Below are 7,518 nucleotides of genomic sequence, written 5' to 3'. Positions count from 1 at the left end.
TGTTGATAATAAATTGAGTTTAATTAAAGTAATTTTCCTAGTTTATTTATGTTACAATTGTTGCAAATTTTGTTTAATTTTACTAAAATATATTTCATTCATATAGTTTGCATACTTAGGATAATTTGCATTAGGGATCATTGCATTTAGTTTTATATATTTTAATTACCACTTCTCAACTATATTGTGTTTTTATTTACCAAACTGTTAATATAAATTTACAAATTAAGTGACTTAGCACAAATACAATCCCCGTGGAGAAGATAACTAGATACTTACTTATTACTTGATAACGACTGTGTACACTTGCACAAACCTACACGTTACAAGCGCCAGCCGAGCTTATGTTTTGCGGACAAGTGAGGATGGCGATGCTAATAAGGTTGTGAGAGGTATCTTTTTATTACATTCAGAACCTGTTTATGATTTGATAGATCTTGGATCTTCGCATTCGTATGTTAATACTAAATTAGTTAGATCGGGGAGCTTAAAATCTGAGACATCTAGAGTATTGATAGTGGTGTTTAACCCATTGGGACAAACTGTGTTAATAGATCAGGTGTGTAGGAGATGCCCGTTAGTGATACTGAATATAACCTTCCCTGTTGATTTGTTGATAATGCTGTTTGGCGATTTTGATATGATTTTGGGCATGGATTGGCTTACGGAACATGCAGTGATCCTGGACTATCGTACAAAGCAGTTTGTTGCTCAGAGTAAGGACAGTGATATGTCTAAATTGAATGGTGCTAGAACGAATGGTTCAACTCATATCATTTAAGCAATTTGAGCTGATACACTTTTCAATCAAGGCTTTAAAGCTTTTCTACCCTATGCTATCAATTCAAATTCTAGAGATAGTTAGAGTAGTAAAATTCGAACTGTTTGCAAATTCCCTGATGTGTTTCCTAAAGAATTACCTGAATTACCACCAGATCGGGAGGTTGACTTTGCAATTGAAGTGTTTCCTGGTACGACTCTGTTGTCCATGTCTCCTTATCGTATGACACCCACAGAGCTGAAAGAATTAAGTGCAATTGCAAGATTTGTTCGATCGTGGCTTTATAGCCCTAGTATATCGCCCTAGGGAGTTCCAGTGCTATTCGTTAAAAAGAAAGATTGCTCGATGTGGTTCTGTATAGACTATCGACAATTGAATAAGTTGACAATTAAGAACTGATACCCTCTACCTCATATCGTTGACTTATTTGATCAATTAAAAGGAGTTTCTATCTTTTCAAAGATTGAATTGAGGTCGGGTTACTATCAGTTGAAAGTGAAAGATAGTGACGTACCGAAAACGGCATTTCATACGCGTTATAGTCATTACGAATTTTTAGTGATGCCTTTTGGACTGATGAACGCTCTGGTGGCATTCATGGATATCATGAACCATATTTTCCAAACGTATTTGGACCAATTTGTGGTAGTCTTTATTGATGACATCTTGATCTATTTGAAGCCCAAATCCGAGCATGAGCAACATATCAGAATTGTTCTGCAGGTGTTACGAGAGAAATAGTTATATGGAAAGCTTAATAAGTGTGAATTCAAGTTATGAGTGGTTGTATTTTTGGGTCACGTTATCTTAGCAGATAGAATTAAAGTTGATTCGAAAAAGATCGAGACAATTATTCAGTGGAAAGAACCGAGGAATTTGTCAGAGGTTTACAGTTTTCTTGGACTAGCTGGTTATTACCAGAGATTTGTTAATGTATTTTCGAAGATAGCTTTGTCGATGACAAAGCAGTTGCATAAGAATGTTCAATTTGTCTTGAACGATCAATGCCATGAAAGTTTTGAGAAGTTGAAGCAAATGTTGACTAAAGTACCAGTTTTGACTTTACCAGAATCGGGAAAGGATTCTGTGGTCTATAGTGATGCTTCCTTGAACGGTCTCAGTTGTGTTTTGATGCAAGACGGGAAAGTGATCTCTTATGTGTCTCATCAGCTAAAAATGCATGAACACAATTATTTGACGCACGATTTAGAGCTAGCTACTGTGGTTTTTGCTCTAAAAATCTGGAGACACTACGTATACGGTGAAAACTGTCACATCTATATTGATCATAAGAGTCTCAAATACCTCCTATCTCAAAAGGAGTTGAATTTGAGACAACGTCGTTGGGTCGAGCTTCTAAAAGATTTTTATTACGTTATTGATTATCATCCTGGTAAAGCTAATGTTGTAGTCGATACGTTGAGTAGAAAAACAAAGGTTGATTTGCGAGCAATGTTTGCTCAACTCAATACCAATGACGATGGAAGCTTGTTCATTGAATTAAATAACAAACTGGTGATGTTTGATCGGATCAAGGCAGTGCAGTTAGATGATGACAATTTGGCAAAGAAAAAAGAAATGGTTCAGAATGGCATATTAGAAAATTTCAGCATTGATGATTGTGATTACTTGAGATTTCATAATTGAATCTGCGTTTCGGATGTTTCAAAAATAAGAGACAAAAATGTATTGCGATCTGCGAGAATCCTATTGGTGGCTAGGAATGAAAAGAGACCTAGTCAAGTAAGTGTCTAAATGCTTAACTTGTCAGCGAGTTAAGGCAGAACATCAGGTTCCTGCTGGATTACTTCAGCCTACTTCTATTCCTGAGTGGAAATGGGACCATATCATGATGGATTTTGTAACAGGGCTACCTTTATTGCCAAGCAAGAAAACTGTGGTGTCAGTGATTGTTGATCGACTTACGAAATCAGCTCAGATCATTACGGTCAGGACTGATTGGTCACTCGAAAAGCTTACCGAGGTTTATATTCAAGAAATTGCGAGATTGAACGGTGTCTCTATGTCGATAATCTCTTACCGAGATTCACGTTTCACTTCGAAATTTTGGAAAGATTTGCACGAATCTCTTGGTATATGACTTAATTTTAGTACGACTTTTCACCCGCAGACAGAAGGCCAATCTGAACGTGTTATCCAGATTTTGGAAGATATGCTTCGTACTTGTGTTATTGATTTTGAATTAGGTTGGGAGTGTTACTTACCTTTCGTCTAATTTGTATACAACAATAGCTTTCAATCGAGTATTCAAATGGCTCCGTATGAAGCCTTATTCGGTCATAGGTGTCGAACAATTATTTGTTGGATGGAATTGGTTGAAAGAAGAATGATCGGGCCAGGATTAATTCAAGAAACAAAAAATATTGTTAAAAAATTTGAATAGATTGAAAATAACCTTCGATAGACAAAAATCATATGCAAATTTGAAACGTCGATATATTGATTTTTAGTTTCTCTTTGGCAGAAAATTTTGATATTTGGGCAAAAAGGGAAATTGAATCCTCATTTTATCGGACCGTTTGAGATCACTAAAAAGGAGAAGGACCAGTTGCGTATCGTTTAGCTTTGCCTACGGAATTGCAGAAAGTGCATGACATTTTTCACGTTTCAATGCTTAAAAGGTATCGATCGAATCCGTCTCACGTTATCTTGGCTCGCGAAGTGAAAGTTATGCAACAAGCGAGTTCCATTAGTGAAAGTGTTATAGTATAGTCATAGTGTCGAGGAAGCCACTTGGGAATCGGAAGAGGCGATGAGATGTCAATACCCCCATCTCTTTTTAGGTAAATTTTGACAATGAAATTTAATTAGGAGGAGTATAGTTAGGGGTGTCGAAAAGTGCATTCCCGGGACTCCGTTCCTGTAAATCAGACTCATAAATATTTATTTGAGTTGTGTAGTTAACTAGACTTCGATTAAGTAAATTTGTATGAATTAAGATTTATTATAGTATAAGGACTAAATTGCGTATTGAGTAAAAGTTGAATTATAAGATAAAAAATAATTAAATGGACTAAAGAAACAATAATACCTTTGTTTCTTTAAGTGGACGGCATTGATGGTTGTTTTATATATATATGATACTTTAATATATATATGATATGTTTTAATGAATGAAATAAAATTTATATTTATAATTTATATAATAATAATGGTTATTATAATAAAAACATAAAGAGAAAGTGGTGACATGCAAGTTAGAAATAGGAAAGAAAAAAAAAGAAAGCAACATGGGTTAGCGACAACAAACCTAGGGACTTTAAGGTTCAAATTCCAATTGGCTAGTCAATTTAGTCTTTTTTTTTCTTGTAATTTTTATATTTTGGAAATCCTGGTGTTAAGTAGTACCCGACCCATGCCTAATGTAACACCCCAAACCCAGCCTAGACGTTATTGCCGAATCTGGCGTGTCACATTGAAGTGTTTTTTGAAAACCATGTTTTCATTGAAAACCCTTCTTGAAATTTAAAACTTCTTGCCATTTAAAACTTTTACAAAACCTCAGTTTGCATTTATTTATTTTCAATCGAGGTTTATTAAAGAAACGTTGTTACCTTAAAATATCCTATTGTTGCGGAAGCTTAATTTTAAACAAAATGATTTACAAAAACGTGATACTTAAAAATTGAGTTACGAAAACGTAGTGTTTGAAAATAATTATTGTTTTGGAAAGCCATGTTCTACTTCTAGCAGATATAAATCACAATCACATCAAATCTCAAATTTTAAAATCTAGAGATTATAGAGATCTTATTACAACCCGAATCAAAATCAAATATCTTGAGTAAATGAGTAAAACAGAATAAAACAAATGCAGTTGTGTGGCCCTCTTCGAGTCCCTCACAGCTCCGAACCCTCTACTGTTGGGGATTACCTGAAAGGTTAAAAATGGGGTGAGTTTACAAAAACTCAGTGTGTAAACCCTTTATTAAACAAACAGAATCAGTTTAGGCCTGAGCCCTTAATAGTGACAGTACAGTGTGGGCCTTAGCCCAATATAGTAACGGTGGCAAATGGGCCTTAGCCCTCATCCGCCTCGGTTGGGCCTGAGCCCATATCAAATGGCACATCTCACATATATCTGGGCCTAAGCCCATTTCAATATCAGAATTAGTATATGCAATGCAGAAATACCGATACCAACCCTGCACTCCATCTCCTGTCCAACCCTACTCTCTTGTGGGGATTAATACGACCCACCCATCCCTACAACCCTTATGTAGCACCGGCTCCAGCACTAGCCAGTATTGCACCAGAGCTGCCAATCACAAAATTGGCTTATAGACATCAGTGGGTCCACAGTCGTCTCATGCGACCCGTGCTACCCTCACATATCAATCACTTCCTCCAATACAAGATCCCAACCCATGCAGCATGTCGTGTATGCAGTATGCCATGCTTAGAATCAGTCGTATATATATCATAAAACAAGTCAGTCATGCACATATCTCAATTCCTAGGGGTATAACAGCCATTGTACCTTACGGGGGTATTTCGATAATTTTACCCATCGAGGGTATTTCAGTAATTTTACCTTTCAAGGGAATTTCGATAGCTTTACCCTTTGGGGTTATTTTGATAATTTTACACTTCAGGGGTATTTCGATAATTTAACCTATCGAGGGTATTTTGGTAATTTTACCCATCAAGGGTATTTCGGTAATTTTACCCTTCGGGGGTGTTTCGATAATTTTACCTGTCGAGGGTATTTCACTAATTTTACAACCTTTCTGAAGGTCTACAGTCGCCTCGAGCGACACAAATAACCTAAATGGTCATATTGGAGTAAATGGGCCCAAGTGGGCCCATAGACTCGTGTGGCCCACTAAGCCTAAAACTTCTCTTGGTCATACGATCGTCATGGCCGGCTCATTATTTCCTATCCGTCTAAGAAAAATTTACTCGCGTAAGGCCTACGGGCCCATTGGGCCCATTCCGGTCAATTTGGCCCAAAAACGGCCGAAGACCACAAGATCGCTCGTGGTGACCTCTATCGTTGTATCGACTTATCCACACGCACATTCGTGCGCTTGTGTTATAGTCGTATCCGTACTTTCAGGATTTTACCATTTGCCGATCTACAACTGGAGTGGTGTTTGTACACACCTTGTTGAAGAAAATGCAGTAACCCACGAGCGTAGAACCTACATTTGATTAAGGTACTTGGTTAGCCATTCCATTAACGTTCACAACACTTAAACCTAAATCATCACACTACTCACCTTGAACGACTAAGAATTACTTAATGCCTTTGGATCGCCAATTAAGAATCGATCTCAAAACCTCACTGATTTTTTTTCCAGAACAAAGAAACCTATAAGACTGTATTGTTTAAAAGAATAAGACTAAAGACCCCAATATTAAAACGCAGTACCATCGACGAACAAGCCAACTTACCCCCTTCAAAAATTTAATTTGAAAGATGAAAAGAGAAACTAGAATGCCTCTGCACTTTCGAGGAACCCCCTTGAATCGCAACGAGTGTAGTATGTGACAAATGAAATAACAAGCGATTAGTAAGGTTATTCGGATTGAGAAAGAATAGAGAACACAGGTGCATTCGGTTTTAAAAGAAAATTAGAGAATAGCTTTTGATCACTTACCATTAGTTAGAACCTTTGCAGTAGATTGATGCAGAGAAGGATTTACCACAGTGATTTTCAGCCAGCCTAGAATAGAAGATGAGCAGAAGTTAAAAGAAGAAAAATAAAAGGAAGGTTCGGCCAAGAAGAGAGAAAGTGAATGGAAATTATGCAGAAAAAGAATGACCCGAATGGTTAGTTTTAGTTCAGCACTAGAGAAAAATTAAGAAAAATGCAAAACCCTCAAATTCTAGAGAGAAAATTCAGCACCTATACACTCACTAATTGCCGAAATGCAGACTCCAAAGTCCCCCTTAACAGATTCGACAACAACCTTCTCCAACTCAAACTCCCCTTTTTCCTCCTAAAATCACTCCTCCAATCCTCTTATTGAAATCCTCCATGATCCACGCCTTAAATCACTCATTTGACCCATTGAAACTCTCCAACACAGAGTTCAAATCCAACACCAACTCCTGCCTCCACATGAGCAAAATAAATAATTCCATTTGCATACAGTGAGACTTGAACCTATAACCTCCTTACCACACCTGTAATGCCACTTCCTTACCACACATGTGTCGCCACCTTGCCACTACACCACAGACTCTTTTTCTATCATGATTTCAAAAAAATATTTATAAAGCCTTCAAGCTAAGGCCAAGTTTCACTTAAGAGCAAAAATAAAAAAACTTCCTAATGCCCAGGTTTGAACCGAGGACTTCTCCAACACTCCCAACTCTTCCTAAATCACTTTACCATTGAAGCAGATGTTCATTTATGCCATTATCTTGCACTCATAAATTTTTATGTGATCCCACGCTCAAGACCCATTTCCATCTAAGCCTAAATTTAGGGTGTTGCATCAAAATTTTAACATTGATTAAGATTTTAAATGTTGGTAATGTTGAATAGTTTTAGAATTAGGGATTAAATTTATAGATTTTTAGGCTAAAAAGGGAAAGGGATTACATTGTGGAACAAATTGCAAATTTTGAGTAATTGGGACTAAATTGTGAAAAATTTGAAATTTAAGGGTCTAATTGAAAATAGAGAGTTAAATTTAGTGTACAAAGTGAAATTTGTATGAAAATATAGAGTTAATTATGAAGAATAAAAATTAGTCTCTGTTTA

This window comes from Gossypium raimondii, chromosome 3 (genome assembly GCF_025698545.1).
Source record: "Gossypium raimondii isolate GPD5lz chromosome 3, ASM2569854v1, whole genome shotgun sequence".
NCBI classification, from domain to species: domain Eukaryota; kingdom Viridiplantae; phylum Streptophyta; class Magnoliopsida; order Malvales; family Malvaceae; genus Gossypium; species Gossypium raimondii.
This window is presented reverse-complemented; position numbering follows the sequence as displayed.